General features: G+C 35.0%; 1 long non-coding RNA gene across 1 annotated transcript in view; it reads right to left on the bottom strand.

Annotated features, from left to right (window-relative positions):
• Positions 1-9,886: 9,886 nt before the first annotated feature.
• Positions 9,887-26,590, bottom strand: part of LOC106006347 — a 213,604-nt gene continuing 196,900 nt past the window's right edge. Inside the window, exon 3 of the long non-coding RNA XR_001180329.2 lies at positions 9,887-10,034. This is a non-coding gene — a long non-coding RNA (uncharacterized LOC106006347). The remainder of the gene's footprint in view (positions 10,035-26,590) is intronic.

The following is a 26,590-nucleotide window of genomic DNA, read 5'->3' as shown; positions in this document are numbered from 1 at the left end:
TACAACTCTATGGTGTATCTTGAAATCTGGGATTTTGATACCTCCAGTTTTGTTCTTTTTCAAGATTCTTTTGGCTATTCAAGGTCTTTTGTGGTTCTCTACAAATTCTAATTATTTGTTCTAATTCTGTGAAACATGTTTTTGGTATTTTGATAGGGATTGCACTAAATCTGTACCTTGCATGTGGTACTATTGGGCATTTTTGCAATATTTGTTCTTCAATCCATGAGCATGGAATATCTTTCCTTTTGTTTGTGTCATCTTCAAATTCTTTCCTCAATGTTTTATCTTTTTATGTTTTTAAAGATTTTATTTATTTGTCAGAAAAAGAGGGAAGGGTGAGCAAAAGCAGGAGAAGTGGCAAGCAAAGGGAGAAGCAGGTTCCCTGCCAAGCAAGGAGCCCAATGTGGGACTCAAAGGAGATGCTTAACCAACTGAGCCACTCAGGTGTCCCTCATTAATGTTTTATAGTTTTCAGAGTGCAAGTCTTTCACCTATCCCTATGCATTTTATTATTCTTGGTGAACTTGTAAATAGGACTGTTTTCTTAATTTCTCTTTCTCTACACTATTAATGTACAGAAAGACAACATATTTGTGTATGTTGACTGTGTATCCCACAATCTTATTGAATTCATTTATCAGTTCTGGTAGGTTTTTGGTGGAGTCTTTAGGGTTTTCAATATATTGTATCATGTCATTTGCAAAGAGTGAAAGGTTTCAAGTGAGTGAAAGAGTGAAAGTTTCATTTCTTCTTTAGCAATTTGGATGCTTTTATTTATTTTTCTTCTCTGAATGCTGTGGCTAGGACTTACAGTACTATGTTGATTAAACATGGTAAGAGTGGACATTCTTGTCTTGTTCCTGACCTGAGAAAGAAAAATTCTCAGTATTTCACCATTGAGTACGATGTTAGCTGTATTTTTTTTCCATAAAGAGCCTTTATTATGAGCTACATTCACTCTAAACCTCTTTCATTGAGAGTTTTTATGATGAATAATGTTGAACTTTGTCCAATGCTTTTTCTGTATCTATTTAAATGATCATACGATTTTTATCCTTTCTCTTGATGTGACATGTGACATTAATTGATTTGTGAATATTGAGCTAGCCTTGTATCCCAAGAATAAATCCCACCTGTGGTGAACAATTTTTAAAAATGTATTGATGAAAACTTAGTTTGCTAATATTTTGTTGAGGATTTTTGCATCTATGTCCATCAGCGATATTAGCCCATAGTTCTCTTTTTTTGTAGTGTCTTTATACATTTTTGCTATCAGGGTAATGCTGGCTTCATAGAATGAATCTGGAAGCTTTCCCTACTCTTCTATTTTTTGGAATAGTTTGAGAGGAATAGGTATTAATTCTTCTTTAAGTGTTCAGTAGAATTCACCCAGGAAGCCATCTGGTTCTTAATTTTTGCTTGTTGGGAGGTTTTTGATTACTGATCCAATTTCATAGTTGGTAATCAGTCTGTGAAAATTTTCTATTTCTTCCTGATTCAGTTTTGGGAGATTATATGTTTCTAGGAATTTATCCGTTTCTTCTAGGTTGTCCAATTTGTTGGCATATAATTTTGCATAAAATTCTCTTATATTTCTTTGTAAATCTGTGGTGGTGGTTGTTTTTTGTCCTTCATTTCTAATTTTGTTTATTTGAGTCCTCTCCAGTTTTTGATGAGAGTGGCTAAAGATTTATCAATTTGGTTTATCTTTCTAAAGAACCAGCTATGGGTTTCTTTGATATGTTCTATTTTTTTTTTTTTTAGTTTCTATTTTGTATATTTCTGCTCTAACCTTTATTATTTCTTCCCTTCTACTGGTGTTGGGTATTGTTTGTTCTTTTTCCAGTGCTTTAGTTGTAAGGTTAGGTTGTTAATTTGAGATTTTTCTTGCTTGAGGTACGCCTATATGCCTACAAACTTCCCCCTTAGAACAGATTCTGCTGCATTTTGAAAATTTTGGACCATTGTGTTTTCATTTTCCTTTGTCTCCTTTTTTTGTTGTTGTTGTTTAAGATTTTATTTATCTATTTGAGAGAAAGAAACAGTAAGAGAGAGTATGAGCAGGGAGGAGAGGGAGAAGCAGGCTCCCCACAAGGAAGGAGCCAGATGAAGGACCAGATGAAAGACTTGATCCCCGAATACTGGGATCATGACCTGAGTCAAAGGCAGACACTTAACTGAGTGAGTCACCCAGGTGTCCCCTTTGTCACCTTTTGATTTCTTTGTTGACCCATTCATTGTTTAGTAGCATGTTATTTAACCTCCATGAGTTTTTGGTCTTACCAGATCTTTTTTTTCTTGTGGTTTATTTCCAGTTTCGTAGGATGTAACTGTTTTCTTTTCTTTTGCTGCTTTTAAAATTCTCTCTTTCTCTAGATTTGGTAAATTTTCAGCTATAATTCCTTCAAATAGATTTTCTGACCACTCTTCCCCCTTTTCTTCTTCTAGGATCCCTATAAAGTGAATGTTATTATGCATGATGATGTTGTTGAGTTCCCTTAATCTATTTTCATTTAAAAAATATTTTTCCTCTTTCTTTTTCAGTTTTATTGCTATGACTCTGTCCACAGGTCACACTGATCCATTCTTCTGCTTCCTCTAGTCTACTACTTATTCCCTCTAGTGATTTTTAATTTTACTTATTGAGTTCTTCATCTCTTATGGGTTCTTTATTAGGCATTTTATTCTTTCTTAAGGGTCTCTTTGAGGCCTTCCACTCTTTTCTCAAGTCCAGTGAGTATCTTACGATCATTATTTTAAATTCTCTTTTAGGTATATTACTTACTTAGGTTCCACTTAGGTCTCTTGCTGTGATTTTGTCCTATTCTTTCAATTAGGGCATATTCCTCTATCTCATTTTGTCTAACTCTCTGTAAGCATTTCTATGTGATAGGAAATGCCAGCTCTATCACCTGCTCTTGAAAGTAGTGGCATTGTAAAGAAGAGATCTTGTTCCCTGCAATGTAATGTTCCATGTTCACCAGAACCTGGTGTTTCAGGGGTACTTCCTGTGTGTGTTGCCTGTACCCTGCTGTTGTGGCTCAGCTGCATTTGTCTTCAGTTCAGCTGTCTGTAATGGCTCTCTTTGTGTGTTAGAGGCATGGTTTGGTCCCTATGTTATTAGTGGGCCAGTGTGGGGCCACCTTGGGCTTGAGATGAATCAGAGCAGGCATTTGCCAGAACTGTGGTAACAGCAAACTGCAGTGTGCTCTCCCTGTGTTGTCCTCTGAGAAGCTTATATTGATGAGTGGGGCCTGTAGTCAGATCAGAAGTCTACCACTGGGGGTCATAGTGGGATTGGTGTGTGTGGTTATTTTTCCCTCTCCCCCGAAGACAAGAGTCTGTTTGAAGTGGTGCTTGCCCATGTTGTACAATGTGACACTTGTCGCACTGCTTTGGATTGACTCCTCCTGAGGGCAGGTCTGCAGGAGAATGCATGGGCAAGGCATGTAGGGCCAGCAAGGTTTGCACTGGTGTGCCATGGAAAGGGATCTGTCGCTACTTGAGAAAGCTCCTGCCCTTGGGCTGGAGGGGGTGAATCTATAGGAGAGGAAGGGGGTTTGGGGGAAGGTGACATGCTGTTAGGAAGGTACTTGGGGGTCTGCTGCAGGAGGAGACCTGTAGCTGCCTGGGAAAGCACTTGTCCCAACTAGGATAGAGGTGGTAAATCTGTAGACAAGAGTGGGGGTGGGATGTGCTATTAGCAAGACAGTGTTTACATTGCACTGGTTCCTACACGTGTCCATTTGCCTAGGCTGGGGTTAGGCGAGGGAAGTGGTGCCCACTAGCTCTTTTATTACTGGACAAGTCTCCAACAGTTCCCTGCCCCTCCAGCACATACTCTGAGATTAGTAAATAAATCTCTCTTCCTTATACTCTATGCATTTTTCAACTGCTGCTTCTAAGCTGTATTTCATTAGAGCTGTTTGTTCTGCTGTCTCTTTAAGGGTGGGGACTCAGTTTCCTCTTACCCTCCTGGCCCTGCCAGAGCTGAGCTTGCTGGTTTTTAAAGTTCTAGGTGTTAAGTCCCACTAATTATAAGAACCCACAGAACTATGCTCCTTGGTTTTCAAAGCCACATGTTATGGAGATTTGTCTTCCTTATATAGGTTCCTGTGTTTGGGGTGCCTGGTGTGAGGGCCTGTTTATTTCCTCTATCCATGTCCTCAGCATCTTTCCCTCCTGCAGACAGTCCTGTGGGTCAGTCTGACTCCTGCCCACATCTCTTACCCTGTTTGATGTGTCCTCTTCTCTACATTTATCTACAGAGAATCTGTTCTACCGGTCTTTGAGTCATTTTCTGGGTTATTTATACTGATGTGGATGTTACCTAGTTGTAGCCACAAGATAAGGTGAGCTGGGGATCCTTCAACTCCATCTTTCTTCACTCCCCAAACAGGAGTTTATAATGCTTTACCTTCCTTCCTTGTCAGAAGTTCAAACACAAGAAAATATACATAAAACACTCTCACTGAACTTGTGAAATAAGAGTATACATCCTATGTAAGTTTTATTACATGAAAAATTTATGACAATTATCTAAATATATGGGAGATGATCATAAAGAACATAAAAATATACTGATAATCTATACCACATGCCAAATTATATATTAGAAAGATTTCATTAGAATTATCTTTACTAGAATGAGCTGTAGAATTAGTGTTAAAAATATATAGTGGTTACATTCATTTTGAAAGATTAAGAATATTTTTAAATTTGAATTTAAAGTGAATTTCTTACTCATGAAAATAAAAAGTGGCTCTGGTTTGAATCAAAACTGGCAAAGGGGGGCGCCTGGGTGGCTCAGTTGGTTAAGGCCTCTGCCTTCAGCTCAGGTCATGATCCCAAGGTTCTGGGATCGAGCCCCACATCAGGCTCTCTGCTCAGCAAGGAGCCTGCTTCCTCCTCTCTCTCTCTCTCTCTCTGCCTGCTTCTCTGCCTACTTGTGATCTCTGTCTGCCAAATAAATAAATAAAATCTTTAGAAAAAAAAACTGGCAAAGGAAAAACTAACTCAAGTTCATTTACAAAGTGTAACTATCAATAAAATTAAAAATGTAAACACAAAACTATCTCTAAAGTCTTTAGAGAATCTTATTTGTTGATACATATAATATGGATACAAGTTTTCATCATAAAATAGTAACCCTATTATTTGAACTCTGAGCTCTAGTAAACAAACAAAATGGTAGATATTGTTTCATAATTTAAAAAATAGTTATAGAGTATATGGGCAAAAATATTATAGAGAAGCTATGTTCAAGAAACTTATTGCTAAATCATTATAAACAAAATATGTACATCTACTCATAGACCATATCTTGTCACAAGTGAAACAACTTCTTTCCCAGGAAAATAAAATTTTCTTGTTTTTAGAAATTAATTTTTCTGCCCTAATTTTATTCTCAGTTCAAAAACATAGATTAGAGAGTGTTATTGCTTAAATTGTGTCACTTCCCAAAATATGTTTAAAAACTAATTCTTGACACTTGCTTGTTAAATTGTTTGCAAAAAGGGTTTTTATAGATGTAATCAAGTTAAGGTCATACTGAATTACGGTGGGCTCTAATCTGACTGTGTCCTTATAAAGAAGAACAGAAAAAACATAGCAACCTAGGGAGAAAACCAGGTAATGAGGGAGGCAAAGACTGAAATAATGAGTTTATAAACCAAGGAATGCTAAGGACTGCCAGGAAACAACAGAAGCAAAGAGAAAGGAATATAACAGAATCTTCGCTAAAGCCCTCAAAAGAGCTTTTGGACTTTCACCTTCAAGATTTGTGAAAGAGTAATTCCTTAAAATTTGAGCCATTCAGTTTGTGGTAACTTGTTACAGCACACCTAGAAAAGTAATATAAAGACCCAAACTACTGTTTACTTCTATTTTTCTAGTGTGATTATCAGTTTCTCAGACTAAGCATCAGCACATACATAAAAGATACTAAAAATATTTTTTTTGAAGAAGAAGAAAATTCTTCAAGTCACTCTACCTTGCACATGGATTATTTCTCCAAATAATAGTGGCTGATACAAAGTTAAAATTTTAGAACAGGCAGTGAGTCCATGAACACCCAAGTAAAATTACTTGCAAAATTTGTAATGTACATTCAAATACGCAAAGGTCAACAATCATTTCTTTTTAACAACTACATTTTTAAATAGTGAAATATTTTTTAGGGTCTTTGTTTTTTTAATTTATTTAAATTTTGTTAGCTAACATATAGTGCAATATTGGTTTCTGGAGTAGAATTCGGTGATTCATCACTTACACATAAGAGATGCCCTCTTTAAAAAAGGAAAGAAAACAGATGGACATATGGAAAAGGGTAAAGGAAAAAAAGAGGGAACGAACCACAAGTGACTTTTTTTTTTTTAATGATTTTATTTACTTGGGGCGCCTGGGTGGCTCAGTGGGTTAAAGCCTCTGTCTTCGGCTCAGGTCATGATCCCAGGGTCCTGGGATCGAGCCCCACATCGGGCTCTCTGCTCAGCAGGGAGCCTGCTTCCCCCCCGCCCCAACCTGCCCCACCGCCTGTCTCTCTGCCTACTTGTGATCTGTCAAATAAATAAATAAAATCTTTAAAGAAAGATTTTATTTACTTGAGATAGAGAGAGCAGGAGTAGGGGGAGGGGAGGGGCATTGGGAGAGGGAAAAGCAGACTCCCTGTGGAGCAGGGAGCCTGACATTAGGCTTGATCCTAGAATTCCGGGATCATGACCTGTACCAAAGTCACACACTTAACTGACTGAGCCAACCAGGTGCTCCCACTTGTTTTCTTTCTTTAACTCCACATATGAGTGAGATCATATGGTATTTTTCTTTCTCTGACTGACTTATTCCAATTAGCATAATATACTCTAGCTCTACCACATCATTGCAAATGGGAAGATTTCGTTTTTTCTGATAGCTGAATAATATTCCACTGTGATGTATGTAAATATATATATACCACAACTTCTTCATCCATTCAGTTGATGGACATTTGGGCTATCTCCATACTTTGGCTACTATTGATAATGCTGCTATCAACATCAGTGTGCATATTCCCCTTTGAATCTAAACAGTGATTTTTTTTTTATAAATTGCTTTTTCATATGTTTAAACATAAACTGCCTGTTGGGAAAATGCAATGAATAAAATTTAGTAGCAATATGACAACATGATGATGTAAAAGAAATCTGGCATAAGTATAACAGACACACTCATTATTTCTTTAGACAGAGTTGAGCCTGTCATAAGAGAACCTGTTTTCAATAATTTTGCAAAAAGTAGAATAACTATATCACCCATTTATTGAATTATAAACTATGTAAGTGCTAAATAGCTAGGATATACTTATATCATCTATCCCATTTAATTCTTGATATTATATTATTATTAGCACCTTAATTTTAAAGATGTACAAACTGGTGGTCAAAGGGAATCAGTAATTTGTCTAAGGTCACATAGTTGGAAGGTGTGGCAGTTTTGTGGTTGATTAGTCAGTCTTAATATGCTCTTTGAATTTGTGTTCTTATACAGCAGACTTATAAGCCATACTTGGTATGTTCTACTTGCCTTTCAAAGTACAAAAAGTTTTTATGACTATAATATTCCAATTAGCCTTAAAATATGGGAAATAAGTGAAATAGCACTTTTGATGAAAATTATAAATATCTGTGGCTTATTAATGACATAGTCATAAGCAGAATGGAATTCAAAGAGACCAAAGGGCTGGTTCTTAATATAATGTGGAAGAAATACAAATTAGAGCTATCTGATATAAGACGTATTGCTGTGGCTAAAGAATAACTTAAGATCAAAATAGGATATGAAATGGGAATGAGTTAAAAAATATTAGAGAAAAAATGTGATAAAATTGGTTGCATATGGAGAAGCAGTACATATAGAAACTATTTCTACTAATTTAGCAGTGGTCAATTTAAAGCATTTTTAAATGCTTTAAAAGCATTTTAAATGGAAAGAGAGCACAATAGTGGGAGGAAAGGCAGAGGAAGAGGGAGAGAGAGAATCTCTAACAGACTCCCCACTGAGTGCAAAGCCCCCCATGGGGCTCAACGCCACAATCCAAAGATTATGACCTGAGAAATCAAGAGCTGGACACTCAACTGATGGAGCCACCCAGGTGCCCCATTAAAAATTTACTTAAAAGAGTTAAGTTGATCATATCAAACTAAGAAAAGATTTAAATCATGATTAAAGTACAAGAAAGCCTGTTTTAGAGAGGATTACTAAAACTGCGCAAAGGGTTATTAGAAACAACTTCCTACTCCTGAGAGCTGTTACACTAGATCAGTTTGCTGAAGGAAGCAGTGGAAACTAGTTTTTTAAAGATCCTTAGGAACAGAAGGCATACATTACTAGCAGCTCAGAAAGGGTTAGGTGTGTCTCTGCAGAAGGCAGCTGGTGGATAACCACTCTTCGTTCTACAAAGCCCAGTGACTGCATAATAATGCTATTCTTATAACTGTGAGGCAAGGGCAACACAGCTGCTTTTTCCTTTCTTTGGTGGTCAGGATTTGCTGTCCAAAAGGTTGAAGAATAATTTGAATGTAATTAGATGAAATTTTCCCCAACAGAAAAGCAAGAATTAATTTTGACTCTAGTTACTGAAAGAAAACTCAGAAGCTGTACACTGGGCTTTTTAAACATTTATGTCCTCCTTTACTTAGAAAGTATACCTCTATGTACAACTTAAAAACAGACTTGTCTGCGAGATGACCTTAGGCTTACGAGTTGAATTACTACTAAATAAAAAACTCTGAGCTTATCTAGAGTTTGTATAAAATCTTTTGAAAAATTCAATTTTAATGCATTCTACTTAAATTTTTATGAGTTTATTTTTATTTCATTTTATATTCATCTACTTAAGTCTTTATATTTCATGAAGATGGAGAAGGCAGATTCCTTATAGTTAAAATTTTTTCTTTAAAATACAGTGAATTTCGGGGTGGCTGGGTGGCTCAGTGGGCTCAGGTCATGATCCCAGGGTCCTGGGATTGAGCCCTGCATCGGGCTCTCTGCTTGGCAGGGAGCCTGCTTCCTCTCTCTCTGCCTGCCTCTCTGCCTACTTGTGATCTCTCTCTGTGTCAAATAAATAAATAAAATCTTAAAAAAAAAAAAGAAAGAAAGAAAGAAAGAAAATGATCATTTCTTAAAAAAAAAATACAAAAAAATACAGTGAATTTCTTTCCAGGCAAACTTTCCCTTTAACTGGTAATATAATTAATTTCAATTTTGAAGAGGGCACTGTGGTCCACAATCCTTGGCTGACTCTTCTTCCAAGAGCAATAAGAGCTGCTGAGAAAGGAACTAAAAGTTCCATGAGTTCTTTTGATGCAGGATTCTTACAAAATATAAAGCTGTGAGGAATGTAAAGGGATTACTTCCCAAGATTTTGGAACACTTCAGAACAGTTGTTAAAAATAAGTGAAAAACAAATGCTGGAATTAAACAAAAAAATTTCATAAATGGTGTGGATATAAACAGAAAAGAATTCTAACCTTTGAAACTATTCAGTATTGTAGTTAGATGATTATATGTCCAAGATGATACAAATGGCAGTGTTTTCAAACATGGCTACTTAATTTCTGTTATTTAAATTTTTATTTTATATTTAGGGATTTAATGCAGCTCTATACTATGAAATACAATATGCAGAGAGCTTGGTGTAGTTTTTGACAGGCAAAAATGCTCAGGAAAAAGCAAAGAAAGAAAGAAATAGCTTAGCTATAGAGAAATATCTATATTAGCTATGCATATTATATAAAGTTTTTATACTAAAGAACACCGTTTTTCTTCATTAAAATGCAAGATAATACTACCTGTTTCTACATACTAAACAATAGAAAACTCATAATATAAATATTTCATTGCTTGCCTCCAAGAAATTGTTGACATCCTCTGTGGCCATCTGCCAAGGTGGTCATTCCTTTGTGTGTGATGGAATTAAAGAAGTATCAAGGTTCTGTGGATTGATGACAGAAAATATTCTGTGCTCTTGGCTTCTGGTATTTATTTCCTTGGTCCTGTTAAAAAGGAAAGAAAAGTGAACTTACCAATTCTGAACAGATAGTCAGTTATTCTGTATTTCTTTAGAGTCACATTTAAGGACATTTTGAGATTTTTACGAGTTCTCATTAAGAATCATAGAATTTTAGTCTTACACAAAAGACTTGCTACATTCATGAATGCAAGTAAGAAAAAGCTATGTCAATCAGAGGATTCAATCCCCACACTTCACAGTATAGGAAACTGAAATCTAGAGAGGTTAAACAACTCAACCAAAGCTACAATTAGTGGCAGAGCTAGCATGAGAAAACAGTTCTTACTACTCCCAGTTCAGGGCTTTTTCTTCTGATTGTATCTCAGCAGGTACAAGAGAAGAATCTTTTTTTTTAAACTTAAGTCTTTTGAGAGAGAGAAAGAGAGAATGAACGGAGGAAGGGGCAGTGGGAGAGAATCTTTCATGCCAACTTCCTGCCAACTGAGGAGATTGACACAGGGCTGAATCCTACAACCAATGAGTTCAGGACCCGAGTCAAAAACCAAGAGTTGTACGTTTAACCAACTGAACCACCCAGGAGCCCCAAGAGAAGAATCTTTGGAAGAGGAAGGGAGACTGGGAAAAGCTAACTTCCCAGCCTCAATGCTTAGGGAAAATTCTAGAAACAACAAAAACCACAATAGTTTAATAATATTTAGATTAATTCATAGCACAGGACTTGTTCAAATAAATATTTTATTAAAGTATGACTAAGACATAGTTTTATTAATAAACTAAAATTTTACCATTAAATTTCTGAATTTCACCCAGAGCAATGATCATTTATTTTTCCAAATTCTTATTACTACAACAATCTATCATCCACATAGCAAAAGTGTTATTTTTATTAGAGTAACACAGTGACATTTTTAAAAAGAAAACTAGGTTATAGACTGCTTCGCTCAAAATTCTCCAAAGTTTTCCCATAACTGTTAGGTTAAAGTCTTACCCTACGTTACATGATTGGGCCGCTGTTTACCTGTCAGTCTATCTCACCACTCTCCCCTTGTTTGGTATTCTATAGCCTTAGTGCCTTCTTGTTCTTCCTTGAATATGCTAAGCACAGTTATGGTTTATGTCTTTGACCTTGGTCTTCCCTCAGACTGAAACTCTTTTCCCCAGAGAGCCACATGTTTATTCCCAATAACCAAACTCTTTCTTTTCCCTTGAGAGCTCCATAGCCTGTTTCAAGAATCTGCTCTAAAGTCACTTCCCAGAGAGTCTTTCTCTTACTATCTAGCCATGCAACTTCCATACTCAAACCTCCTTCTCAATGGCCCCTTTATTTATACACATACTGGCTTTATTTTCATTCATGGTATTTATAATTTCTAAATGTTATAGAGTCCAACACAATCCTTATAGGAACCAGATGTGTTTGGAAATACTTGCATTTTTAAAGATAATATGGTACATGTAGTGTAATTATGTAACACATTCCTCTTCCCTCTGTATCTGAGAGGTCTAGTCGGTTAACATGTTCCTCTTCCCTCTGTATCTGAGAGGTCTAGTTAGTTAACACGTCTACAGGAAAACATGTATTCATTCTAAGTGAGATTTTTTTAAAAAGGCAATAAATAGTCTCATATCACTTTTACTACTAAACAAATTAAGATTAGGTTAGGTTTTACTACAATATGAATTATAAACACTTTCAACTTCAGAGCTTTTTGATTTTGGAATTGCACAGAAGAGATTACTGAATATCCTATCCGTTATTTGTGGAATATTCTACAAATCAGTTTGTTGATTGCCCGTCTCTCCTGTACGCACAAGGAGACTGCCTGTCTCTCCATTACACAGAAAGGAATGATCACCTAGTATGCTCATCAGATCAAGGATCTTTTTTTTTGCTGTATGCCCAGTGCCTAATAGATAAGTATTGATCAATATTAGTTAAGTGGATAAATGAAGGCTTCTATAAGGACCAGCTATTTTTGTTTTTTACATTGTAAGTAAACCCTATCCTGTAATATAGTTCTTTTCAACTGAAGGAATAGCATGAAAACATTTTAAAAGCTTAAAATTATTTCTTCTTTTAAGGTTCACTAAAAGAAAAAAATAGGACAAATGGCATTTCAAGAAAACTATGGAAACAACACCTAGAGTATGTGATACAGTAAAACTTTTTAGCTAGAAGTCCACAGATCCAGGTTTGCCCTTCTTTGCATTCCTATTTTCTATTTCATTCCTTATCTATCATTCATCCATCCATCTTTATCTATTTAGCTCTTTCTCTTTCATTTGAGTATCTCACCATTCTTTTTTTTTTTAAAGATTTATTTATTTATTTATTTATTTGACACAGAGAGAGAGTGAGATCACAAGTAGGCAGAGAGAGAGAGGAAGGGAAGCAGGCTCCCTGCTGAGCAGAGAGCCCGACGTGGGACTCGATCCCGGGACCCTGAGATCATGACCCGAGCCGAAGGCAGCCGCTTAACCCACTGAGCCACCCAGGCGCCCTGGTATCTCACCTTTCTTTGCCCAATGCATTATCTGTAAGACTAGACGATTGAACTCAATGGTCGTTAGCAGTTCTATGATTCTACTAACAGTTAAATAATTGAGGTAGTAATCACTGATTATCCCAGAATTGGCTGACCAGTCGGAAAGACACATAAACTTGCTCATCTAATCACAGCAACAGAAATACAGACTAGTTTTAAATTAAATTTAGCATGTGTGTCCAATGCCAAGGAAATGACACATGTCCCAAACATGTAGTTTTATACATATCTATATAGATATATATATGCATATACACACACACATGACACTGAACTTTTGTGTTTCTGCATAAGAATATGCCCAATAATACAAATATTTATTGACCATTTACTCTGTACCAGGCACTATTCTAAGGTCTTTACATATATTGAACTTAGAATACTTCTATTAGATAAGAATTAATTTTACCCATTAATGGGTAGTAGTGGTAAAGTAGTAGATTGAACCACATCCTCTTTCCCTAGCACACCTCCATTGAAGGTATATGTATATAGCTCTGCTCTGAGACTTTGGGCCTGGGCTTGCTTTGACCAATGGGGTAACATAAGACATCATGCAGACAGCCATATGAAATACGCTTGTGCAAGGGACAAGAAATATGCTTGTGCAATTGCACTTCTTCCCTTGTTATCTAGTTTTTCTTTTCTTTTCTTTAAGTAGGCTCCATGCCCTGTGCAGAGCCTAATGTTGGGCTTGAACTCACAGCCTTGACATCAACACTATCAGGTGAGATGAAGAGTCTGACGCTTACTGACTGAGCCTCCCAGGTGCCCTCTTGTTTTTTACTCTGAGGAAAAAAAAATGCTTTAGTTAGCTCCATGGCAAAGGAGAGATATTTGGCTCAGACTTAGACGCATTCTCCACTTGGATCACCTACTTCAACCTACGCACAGACTCCTGAGCAAAAACGAAAAGCTTATTTTGGTATGCCAGTGAGATTTTATGGTTTGTATTATAAACCATCAGCAAAAGCTCACTGATAAACTTTTTTACAGACAATAAAAATGAAGGGCAGAAACTGAGTAACTTATCTAATCTTTCACAGTTAGTTAAGTGATATGGGTTATGAAGCCAACCAAGTCTGGCTCAAGGGCCACTCTCTTAACACCTATGCTATAGTGTCACTACATTATATTGCCTGTATTATATGTTATTAATCCATTTATTAACATAGTAGCAGGTGGTTTGGCATACATTAAAATTCATAATTATAAAGGTAGTCTAGCTATCAATATATAAAGTTGTCTTGCAGTGAAATGTTTCTTCTGAAAAAATTAGTAAGTATAAAATAAATGTACTATTTCCTAGAAGCAGATTAATAAGATTTTATATATCTTGAGGTGGCTTTCCAGTTCATCCTGCTACCATACAGTAACCTTCAGTGCTGATATCTCCACAACACAATTCCACTCTTTGACCTTGGCTGACTAATTCAGGCATGTATCTATGATTCAAGCTCGATCACTTAGGTTTCTCTCCTGGAATTTTGAAATTTGGACCCATCACGGGGAGCCACCATCAATGGCCCTCCACTGGAAAAAGCTGAAATCTCCAGAGCTGCTCCTGTTACATTCTTTCCAACCTGTCAATTCTATGATGGTATCTTCCCAGACAAATGTACTTTTTGAGTAAGCTTACTAAAACCTATTTTTCTTGTTGTAACCAAAAGAAATTTAACAAAGTAGATTTAAAAAATCCAGTGTTTTTATTATAATTTAAAAGTGCAAAGATTTCATAAAGAAGAGACCTGATAAAGCCTGCATTTGTTTTACATTCTATCAAAGTAATTTTGTAATTTATAGTTATGGATTGTATATTTCCTGAAAACTAGCTAGAAATCCTTCTATATTTTGAGAGCCAGCATCCATGGACTGTCTGAATAGAATTACATTTCAGTAAAGTTGAATAAAGTCAGTTTTTCTTTGCAATCCTATTTATTTTATGCATTTAAAAATGTTTTGTTTATGATGAGCTTTATATATTCCTTTTGATACAAAAAGCAAGTAAACATATGGGATTATCTTCATCACTAATTCAACTCAGAAACTATATATGAGACCCAAATATATTCTAGACATTGTTTTGGGTCCTGCGGATACAGCAAGGATAAAATGGTCTTTGCTCTCATAGAGTAGTGATAGGAAAGAGTATGTGGAATATAATTTGAAAATTTTGTAGTACGATTAGTAATGAACCTGATAAATCTATACAGTAAAGCGATAAAAGTAGCTTAAATGTGTGAGAGTATGGTGGCAAAATGCCTGAAGAATATTTATGTGCAATCCTTAATCTATTCCTAGACTGAAGAGGGATACATCAACATAGGGAGCTCTGTTAGAAATCATATGTAAGAATAAATAAAAAGCGCAATCACCACCACAGTGGCATATTTACATCACACTTTTTACTTTACCAGTGATTTTCATATCTCAGTGATTTCATATATTACAATATGACCTCTTAATACTTCATTGAGATGAACAAGTGAGAAAATGGAGCCTCAGAAGTTTGAGAAACTTGACCACTGTGAGTAGTGGCAGAACAAGGGCTACTGTCTGTTTTTCAAGCCTCCTAGTTTTATTTCTGTTATATCACAATACATCATCTTTACAAAAGACAATTAGTTTCACAAAAGGCAGGGGTGAGGATTTTTTTTTTTACTTCTATGAGATACTTATGGAGTGGGACTGAGAAGCAACATTATTGGAATCACACAGAAGCTGCTGGTGACAAATTGAATATCTTCTGTCATCAGGCATATGCTCAAATTAGTAAGAACTTTGGAATGGTGTGATAGACTTGGTAGTGGAGAAGTTTATGAGTTCATTTTCTCAACTGGTGGATTTAACCATTTAGCGCAGGAGCTGGCAAACCTCAGCCTGTAAAACAAATCTGGTCTGACACCTGTTTTTGTATGACCTATGAGCCAACAATGGTATTTACATTTTTAAATGGCTCAAAGCATCAAAGGAAAAAAGTTCTATGACATCTGAAAATTAAATAAAATTAAAATTTCAGTGCCCATAACTACAGCCATACTCATTTGTTTATGTATTGCTATGGCTACATTCACACCTTAGCAGCACATGAGTAGTGCAAGAGAAATGCTGGCCTGTGAAGCCTAAAATATTTATTATTGACCCTTTACAGAAAAGATTTTGACCCCAATCTAGAAGATCACAGTTTTCCAAGGAGTTCGTAATGTAAACAGCAGTAATGACATCTATTTAAATCTGTAATTAAAAAAAATTAATAATGGCATAGTTGAATATTTCTTCACCTTAAGAGCATCCAAAGCATTTGAGTGAATGACTATCATAGGGACCTTAGAAGCATGCTTGTTTCTAAGCCACTCAGCTATTCCTGAGGTTAACACATGGTGTCTGTGATTATTACAGAAGTTTAAATTGTTTAGCTCTTAGTCCTACCTTTTGAAACTTATTGTCTCATAGATTGTTGGTTAAAGATAGGAAGCACAAAGAACTTCTGGTGGCATATAATTAAGGAGAAGCATACAATTACTATGAAGCCTGTGAATTTGCATTAGGACAACCATCACCAAATCTGTAAATTGCACATATCTAATCAAAAGGAACGCCTTAAAGTCTCAAATACTTTTAAAAAGTCATAATTAAAAAGAATATGGTCTTATCCCTAATTTTCTTGAGCAGAATTTTCTTTAGAAATTAAAACCAGGTGATGTCAAAAGCACAGAAGATGAAGAACTCCAAAAGATGAGATCATAAAAGCAGTCTGTCACCTACTTTTGATGTTGTAACTTAGAGTTACTTTTCAGTATATATGTAAATACTCATTTGGCCACAAAGTCAAGTATTATTAAAAATATTGTTATAATTTTAATTTACTATTGTCAAATCATTTTTCTCCACATAATTGAAGATAAATAGCAAACAGGCCACTTACTAGCAGAGACAGCACTTGGATATCTTTACTATGTATAATAAATACTAGTTTACAGGGTTGCTATAGCTAGAAATAATCAAGAACCAGCTGGACTAGGAAGTGAAGTTCTTGTCCACATCCATCACCCAGCCCAGGGTGGTACAGACCAAGTATGTGGAAGCCAAGGAATGTCCGAACATAGTCAATAAGAACACCAAGGGGAAAGAATTAATCATCTCACTGACAAGTTCTACATATGTCCCTGGGAAACTACATGACGTAGCACATGTACTCATTGATGTGGGAACAGGCTACTATGTTTTCTACATAGCTGAAGATGCTCTTTTTTTCTGGAAGAAGACAGACTTCCTCAACAAGCAAATGGAGAAAATCCAGCCAATTTTGCAGCAGAAGCATGCCATGAAACAGGCTGTTATGAAGATAATGAACAAAAAGATTCAGTAACTCACAGCCTTGGGGCAACTCAGACTACTGTCAAAGCCTGAGAGCTTGTTTCAGGAAAGGGGCAGAAGGACCCTGCTTTAGGAGCCTGTGACTTTGTGGCCATGGTTTCCTGGGGGTCAGGGAAGAGAACGGTCTTGTGTTTAATGTTAATAAGTACACCAGCTGGGACCAAAAAAAAAAAAAAAAAAAAAAAAAAAGAACTCAGTACCTAGAGGTAAGAACAGAAAAGAGAGAATGAAGTAAGAGGTATTAACAATGTCCTTTATTCATATACAGAGAAATAAAAAAGGTCTAGAAAATGCTTACTTAGAAAAAAAGGATAAACTGAATAGTCTCTACAGATGACCAAATTATCCTTCCCTCTTAATTTCCAGACAATTCCTCAACCAAAATTTTTGGGAGCCAGATGCATTTTGAATGAAGTTTGTAGAATTTTGAAAGGCAAGCTTAAATTTAACTATCAGACATGCAGAAGCTTTTTTAAAAAATGTATTGTACGGTGACTAACATAACATAATCAAAAATAAATAAATAAAAAATAAAACACAAATTCTTAATGTCTAAAAGACATCAGAGACTGCTTAGTACCAAACTATAATTTCAGGCTTCTTGTCACTGAAGATTAATAATTGGTTCAAAAAGAATGGACTCTTATGGACTGATGAACAGATACACAAAATGTAATATAACCCATACAATGGAATGTTATTTGGCCATAAAAAGGAATGAAATTCTGACACATGCTACAAGATGGATGAACCTTGAAAATATTCTAAGTGAAAGACGGACATACTATATGTCCGTGAAAGACCCACATACTATATGATTCTATATATATGAAATGTCCAGAACCCTCAAATCCATAGTGACAGAAAGGTTAGTGGTTGCCAGGGACTTGGAGTAGAGGGGAATGGAGTATGACTGCTAAAAGGTACAGGGTTTCTTTCTGGGGTGAAAATGTTCTGAAAGTAGATAGTGGGGATTGATGTACAACATTGTAAATATACAGAAAATAACCAAATAGCACAATTTAAAATTGTAAAGCATATAGCATTTGAATTGTACCTCAATAATGCTATCATTAAAATTTTTTCTTTAAAAAAAAGAATGAATTCACTTTATCAGATCATCTTTTGTTTCTAAAGTATTTAAAATAAGCTGCCAAAATACTAGGGGAAATATTTCTGTTCATGACTGTGAATAACCACATTGCTCTTATATGATATACCTAAAAGAAAATAGTTGTTTATTTCTTCAAATATTTCACATTTAAAAATCTAAACATACATAAACAAGTCTAAACACAGAGCATACATAATTAGTATAGATAAGAAAAGAAACACAGGGAAAGAATCAAATAATAGAATAAGGCTGGGCTAGACTTTAGTATGTCCTTACCATAAAGATATAACAAAAGTTAAAAATTTCTGTCAAATGCTGAAAACAGTTACAGAAAGTTAATCTGGCAATTTCTTCTTAAATCTGATGTCCAATTTCTTTTAATTCCAATTTAAGTTAGAGAATGTTTATAAACCAATATAAAGCTATATATTGATGAATAATGGCTTCTGGAAACGGGAGAAAATTTAAAATTGAGTATTTAACCAGAAAAGTTAAAGAATGAAGAAACTAGAATCTGTCTGCATTTGAACAATCTTAAGTCTTAACTTATAAAAGATGAATTATAGAAGAAAAAAGAAAAAGAAAGCAAAGAGTAAGCAAAATCCACCAAAATCTATGTTCATTTATTCGGGTTCCTGAACTTGATGTTCATCTTGCACTGAAGATGTTACTCACTCGAACACATAAACTGGCTTGATGCCTAGGGTATTAAGATCTGCTAAATGGCCACTTCCAACAGTAGATCACAGCTAGTTAACAAAGAGTAAAATGAGACATTTTCTTCAGTAGATTAGGAAAAGCTACATTGATTTTATACAGCATAGTTTTCTCTCATATATATACACTTATATGTATACATGTATACACTTATATATGTAAAAGGAAATAACCAAAAACATTTTTTAGAATATAAATAACAAAACATAGGTACAACTGAAAACAAATAAGTTTGAATATATGTAGCAAGAAACCAACACACTTTCTTTGATACTCCTAGAAAATAAATTGTAACAGGATAAAATTCTTACCAAATTACCAATGTTTATTTAGTCATCTAAATTATTTTCTATAATTTGTGTTTATTCACATTGAATAATATAAGTAAAATGGAAAAGTTTCAATTTATAAGTAAAACATGATAACATGATTACTAGATTCTGTTACATAACCATGACCTAAATTCAAGCTGCTCCCAATATTTACTCCAGTATGTGGTAAATCACAACATTAAAAATTCTTTTTTGTTGTTTTATCCTTTAACATCACAATATGTTTAATATTATGAGAATATTTAATGATATAAAGTATAAAATATAATTGTATCTAGGTAATTAAGCAAAATGTGAGCTTCCGATTTTATAGAACTTGCTATTTCTTTAATAGTCTGTGTAAAGCATGTTTGAAGTACTAGAAAAAAATAATTCTGCAGTCTTTCATAAACTGTATACTCAACATTGGAGGTAGAAAGGAATAATGCAAAGGGTACATACATGTTAAGATAATGTAGCAGTAGCAACTGATTTGTAGGAAAATCAGTCTATAGGTCTTATTTAGGATGAGGAAATTCAGCTAATGCTTGCAGCTGGAAATAAGTAGTTTCATGACTTTACTTTTCTTTTTTTGAAATGAAAATGATACTAAGATCTATTATATAACATAAAGATACTGTGATCAAATCATATTTATTAACTTCTTAAAGTCCACATTAGGATTTTAGTTGGAATTGAAAAAGCAATAAAACATGAATGCCTTCCTTCAATAGGTAGTTTTATTTTATATGCCACACACACACACACACACACATTCTTTTTTTTTAAGAGAGGGAGAAAGAACACGTGCACATGTACACACAGAGGGAGGTGGGACTGGGAATGGGCAGAGGGAGGGAGGGAAAGAGAGGGGAGAGAGAGAGAGAGAATCTCAAGAGATTCCATACCCAGCACCGATCTTAACACAGGGTTCAATCTCATGACCCTGAGATCATGACCCCAGATGAAATCAAGAGTTGGTTGCTAAACCCGCTGAGCCACCCATGTGCCCCTATATTTTTATTATTAAGTATTACGTGAAACTAAAAATCTTAAATAGCATAAGAATAATATAATTGAATGGTCACGTGTAACAAATGGTCACGTGTAACTATGTCAACACAATCAGTTTTAGAAGGTGATAGAAAAAATTATGCATTCATGGTAAAATCAAATGAAGTTACAGTATATTCTGCTAATACCAATTAAAAGATGGAAGTAATATTAAGGGTTAAAATCACATTTGATTTTGGAAAATTTTGTATTAAATATAAAGATGTTTAAAAAATCCCATCAAGAAACATAACTGGAGACACTTCACTGAAATTCAATTTGCTTCAAATAAATTCTTTTACTATTAATTAATAAAATAGAGGCATGTAGTGACACTATTTCCATTAATTTTATAATTCATGCAAATATTTGCTTGGTCATTAAAAGCTTAGTTTAAGGGTTTCAAAGAAAAATAAGTAATTAAACGTCAGGGAATGAAGAGCTCATATAAGTGACAAACATGCAAAAAGAATCTATAAAGATAGCTAAACTAACTTTCCATAAAGTCCATCCTATACTCCAGCTCATAGTTATCTCAACTTTCTCTAGATTCTTGGTTAAAAGTACCACCCACTTAAAAATCATGACATAGACTGACAGTTTTTCCCATTACAGAGATATACCATAATTCATTTTAAAGTAACTTTTTCAAGTAATTTATGATTAATGTAATTCAAAGTGCATAGAAGTATATGAGGTGAAAAAAAAAGCCCCAATTTTCTTGCCACAGATAACACCAGTAATAATTTCTTGCATGTCTCATTTTACAAATTTTATATACCTCTTAGAAACTCTTAGAGATAAATTATTTAGGAATCTGGAGTTTTTCAGATTTTGAAAGGTAATCTGATGCATTTACTGCATTTTACCTAACACCAACCAGTGGTATCTAGGCAGAATCTCACAACAATATACAATATTTCTGAAGTGAATATTCATACTTTGATATAAATATAGAACCTAAATAATTTCACATAGTCACAAGTATCTTTACTTTTTTTTCCTCAGAGGATATGTAACTTTTCCTCCAACTTCACAGAGGTATAGCTGACATATAAGACTAGTAACTCCAGGGTGTATAACATGATTTGATACATGATTGTATTACAAAATGATTACACAATATGGTTAATTAACAATTTCATCGGTTCACTTAATTACTTGTGTGTGTGTGTGTGTGTGTGTGTGTGGTGAGAACATTTAAGATTTACTCTCTCAGCAACTTCCAACTATATAATACAGTTATTGTTAACTATAGGCACCATGCTGAATATTAAATTCCAGAAACTTCATTATTTTATAACTGGAAGATTGTGCCCTTGGAACAAAATCATTTCCCCATTTCTTCCACTTGCCAACCCCTCGCAACAACCATCATTCTATGCTCGGTTTCTATGACTTGGGGTTTTTTTTCCCCCAAGTTTTTATTTAAATTCCAATTAGTTAACATATAGTGTAATATTAGTGTCAGGTATAGAATTAAGTGATTCAACACAATATCAGTGTCAGGTATGGAATTGAGTGATTCAAATGGTGCTCATCATAATTTTATTTTTTTTAAAGATTCTACACATAAGTGTGATTATATAAAAATCAGGTTGACTTATTTCACTTAACCATAATGCTCTCAAGATCCACGCATGTTGTCACAAATGCTAGAATTTCCTTCTTTTTCTATGGCTGAATTTTATTTCTCTATGTTTTCTTTATCCATTCATTCATCCACTGATGGACACTTAGGTTGTTTCTACGTTTTGGCTATTGTGAATAATATTACAATGAGAACAGGGGTGCAGATATCTCTTTGAGACTATCATTTTTTTTTCCCTTCAGATATATACCCAGAAGTGAAACCATACAGCAGGTTTATTTTTAATTTTTTGAGGGACCTCCATACTCTTCTCTATAATGTACCAATTTATATTCCCACTAATAGTGCATAAGTTTCCTTTTTTCCACATCCTTACCAGGACTTGTAAACTTCTCTCTCTTGATAACAGCCATTCTTACAGGTATGAAGTGACATCACATTGTGGTTTTGATTGGCATTTTCCTGATGATTAGTGATGCTAAGCATCTTTGCATGTACCTGTTGGCCACCTGTACGTCTTCTTTGGAAAAGTATCTGTTTGGGTCCTTCTGCCCATTTTTAATCAGATTGTTTTTGGCTACTGAGTTGTAAGAGTTCCTTATGTTTTGGATATTAACTCCTTGTCTATTATATGGTCATGTATAGCTTTTAAATTCATGATGAATTTAAGTAGGCCTGTAATGTTCCCAGGTCAGTTAGGTTTTGTCCAAACGTGCTGAGGGAAAAAGAAACTTTTACTGATTCTCCCAAAGATGGTACATAGCTAGTACCATTTTACATTCCATAGCAAGGAAATTAATTCATTATATACATACATTGAATAAAGGCCACCCAAAAATACCACGTCTTAATGCCTGGAACCAGTAAACATTATTTTACAAAGAGAAGGGGTATTTTCAGATGTGATTAAAGGATTTTGAAACAAGCAGCTTATCTTGAATTATCCAGATGGGCCCTAAACACAATCATAAAGGTCCTTATGAGAGGAAAGCAGATATATATAGAAGACCAGGAAGCAATGTGGCCATAGAGCCCAAGATTGAAGAGATGTGGCCACAACTCAAAGCATGCTGGCAGCCACTAGAAGCTGGAAGAGGCAAGAAGAGGATTGCTCACTTAGAATCTTTAGAGAAAGTCCTGCCAACATCTTGATTTTGCTCAGTGACACATATTTCAGATTTCTGGTATCTAGAAAAGTGAGGAAATCATTATCCGTTGAATTAAGCTACTAAATTTATGGTAATTTTCACAGAAGGCATAAGAAATTAATTCACAAACAATGTACCTAAACTTGTTATAAATACCCAAACAATATGCCTAGGTACAATAGGGCAGTAAGTCTTAAAGTTATTTTAGTATACATGAAAGTTACTCATATGGATACATTATTCATCTTGTACCAGAATATATCCTCATTTATTTATTTATTTTCAGCGTGACAGTATTCATTGTTTTTGCACCACACCCAGTGCTCCAGGCAATACGTGCCCTCCTTAATACCCACCACCTGGCTCCCCCAACCTCCCTCCCCCTCCACCCCTTCAAAACCCTCAGATTGTTTTTCAGAGTCCATAGTCTCTCATGGTTCACCTCCCCTTCCAATTTCCCTCAACTCCCTTCTCCTCTCCACCTCCCCATGTCCTCCATGTTATTTGTTATGCTCCACAAGTAAGTGAAACCATATGATAATTGACTCTCTCTGCTTGACTTATTTTACTCAGCATTAATCTCTTCCAGTTCCGTCCATATTGCTACAAAAGTGTACCACAATATATATTATTATTTATAGTAGTTACTCAGTTCATTTCATTTCAGGTGATAATTCCAGGTATATAATCCTATCATCTGCATGCAGGGGTTTAACTTCACTTTACTGATTTTAAAAACTTCTAATACCTTTCTCTTGGCTGATTTCCTTCACCATAATGTTAAATGACAGCCATGGCAGTGGGCATCTTTACAACATTCCTGACTTGTACAAATGAATTTGCAGTGCTTCCTCTTTCCTCCTTTGCCCCCAACACCTACCTGCTTCATCTGTCATGAACTGTAAGGACAATGAGTAAGCTTCCCACATCAGGTGTGTTTTGACTATTTTCTTGTACCTGCACTGTTTTTGTTTTATAATGGTTGGTGTCATGTTATCTGGTTTGCAGATATTCATAACTGCTACATTATCAATGAATTATACTCTTTACATTAAAAAATAACTTCATTCATCTCACAAGATGTTAATGTGGACTGATTCCTCTGTAAGTATTTTGTTGGCTTTTATTTGGCTTAATTTTTATCTTTAGTTTTCAACATTCCTAAAGTTCTTTAATTTACTTGTGTTTCTTGCATATATCAGAGAATAACATTTTGCTCTGTGCTTTAGCTAGAAATCCACTTTTTAAAAAACTAACATGAGGGGCACCTGGGTGGCTCAGTGGGTTAAAGCCTCTGCCTTCAGCTCGGGTCATGATCCCAGGGTCCTGGGATTGAGCCCTGCATCGGGCTCTCTGCTCAGCAGGGAGCCTGCTTCCTCCTCTCTCTCTGCCTGCCTCTCTGCCTACTTGTGATTTCTGTCTGTCAAATAAATAAATAAAATCTTAAAAAAAAACCCCAAAAACACACAAAAAAACCCAACATGAATTAAGTCCATTTACATAAATTCTCTTGGCTGATTCCCCTCAGTATAACATTAAATGATTAGTGTAATGGTGGGCATCTGGTAAATAGAAATGATCTTCATTTTATTATTATTTCAATATGTTTTCTGGAAATAAAAACAAATTTTTATCATTGTTATCTCATTTTTATTCATGTTTAGTTCCTCTCTATCTCTGTTCCAGTAGTTAGAACTTTATGCAACTTTTTTATAACTTTGTTTTTTACTTGCATTATCTATTTGTTTACTCCCATAAGCAATTATGATATTAACATATTTTCCATTGCTTTGTCCTTATTTTCATTCACTTGTCCTATTTGTTAGTATTTTTCAGTGTTTTTCTTTGTACTCTTCAATTCTGCTCATACTTTTATTATTGGCAGCTTTAACTGACCTATCATTTCCACCAACAGTGAAGAGGGTTCCCCATTCTCTGCATCCTCACTAACATGTCCTTAATGTACTTTCTATAATGCTTCGTCTCCCTTGTGGTCTTTCCAATTTAATCTTTGAAATAAATACTTCTTTCGTAAGTTTTGCCAACTCATAATTCATCTCTTAATGTTTTTAAAACATTTTCCCTGACTGACTTTCTAGACCATGAGTTTCATTCTGAGGTAATTGCTTTATTTTCTCTCTTCCCTCTCTGCCTCTGTTACCATCCATCCATCCCTCCCACCCTTCCTCCTTGCCTTCTTTTTTCCTTTCCTTTTTTCATGGAGAAGCCCATACAATAGGTTTTCATCAATATTAAGATTCAGATATAATCCCCAAACCCTAAAAAAGGCAAAAAAGTAGCTGAGACTAGCAGAAAACATATAAGAGTAGGTGAGGAGAAACAGTCTTGGAGAAATGTAGTGGTAAACGACCCTTGTAGTGAAAAGACTATACTGTAAAGGACCCCTAAAAAATGAGAGCAAAAATGACCTGAAGGTAAAAAAACATAATTAAGTTGTCTTGTTTGCAATCACAGGTATGGGAACAGAGGTGAGCTGAGCTGTCAACAGAATCCTCAGGTTTAAAGAACCAGAGAGGTAGGAGCTACACAAAGAATACACAGACAAGCCTACTCCCTTGGGAAGACTAGCAAATGTGAAACAGTACTCTGGACTCTCCTACCAATACACACATCCCTCTTAAAAATGCCTACCCCATTATAATCAGCCATATGCAAACAAAAAGGAACTACTACAGTACTGTTAAAATAATACTCTAAAAAAAGAAGATGATAAGAATAGCAAAAACATAGTAGTAGGCAGCATCAATCGCTAGAAAATGGTAAATTGAATACTTTCATTTGTGTATTAACCATTTGCAATTCTTTGATAAACTGCATGTTCATGTGTCTTTTATACAAATGCATTTTCTTTTCTATATTGAATTATTGCACTCTTCCCATATTAAGAAAATCAGCATCTTCCTTATTATAGCTACCAAATATTAATTTGTAGGTTTTCAAATAACTTTTAACTTAATTTTTGGATTTTTTCTAATTACTTAGAAATTTTCATAGTTAAAAAAAACAGTCTATTATTTTATGGCTTTTAAGAGTTGCTTTTTAAATAAAACACTAAAGTTATCACTCAATGTTTTTCAAAAATGTCTTAAATTCCACAAATCCATCAATACCATACTTAAAACCCATAAATGACTTCTGTCATGGTTAAAATAAAACCTTAATATAGTATTCCTTCACATTAACTCTAAGGTCCTTACATGTTTGGCCCCTTCAATCTCTTCAGTCTCATTTCAAACCATTCTTTCTCTTACTTTCTCCATACCAGCACATGGGATTTCTTGCTATTCCTCAGACACATTAGTTCTTGCTGACCAACCAGCCTTTCTATGTGCTGTTCCATTCTTTTACTCTGGCCACTCTTCCCCAATTCATGGCTTTCACTTCCATCATCTGGGTGGTTTCTGCTTCAATATCATTTTCCTACAGTCTTTCCTGACTACCATATCTAAACTAAAATAACACTACCAGCTCTTCATCATCCACTAACTGCTTATCATATTTTATTTTTCTTTCTAAAACATGTCACTTTCTGAAATTACATTCTGTAACTATAAAATGGCTTAGAGTCTATCTCTAAAAATAGGTAGTGAGCTTCATGGGGGCAGGGACTTTGGCTCCTTCATCGTATATATGAGCTTCTATAATAATCCCCAGTAAATAATTGGAGAACAAATATTTTTTTAAATGAGTGAATGAATAA

This window comes from Mustela putorius, unplaced genomic scaffold (assembly GCF_011764305.1).
Source record: "Mustela putorius furo isolate JIRA1106 unplaced genomic scaffold, ASM1176430v1.1 tig00003867_pilon_pilon_pilon, whole genome shotgun sequence".
Lineage (NCBI taxonomy): Eukaryota > Metazoa > Chordata > Mammalia > Carnivora > Mustelidae > Mustela > Mustela putorius.
This window is presented reverse-complemented; position numbering and strand designations above follow the sequence as displayed.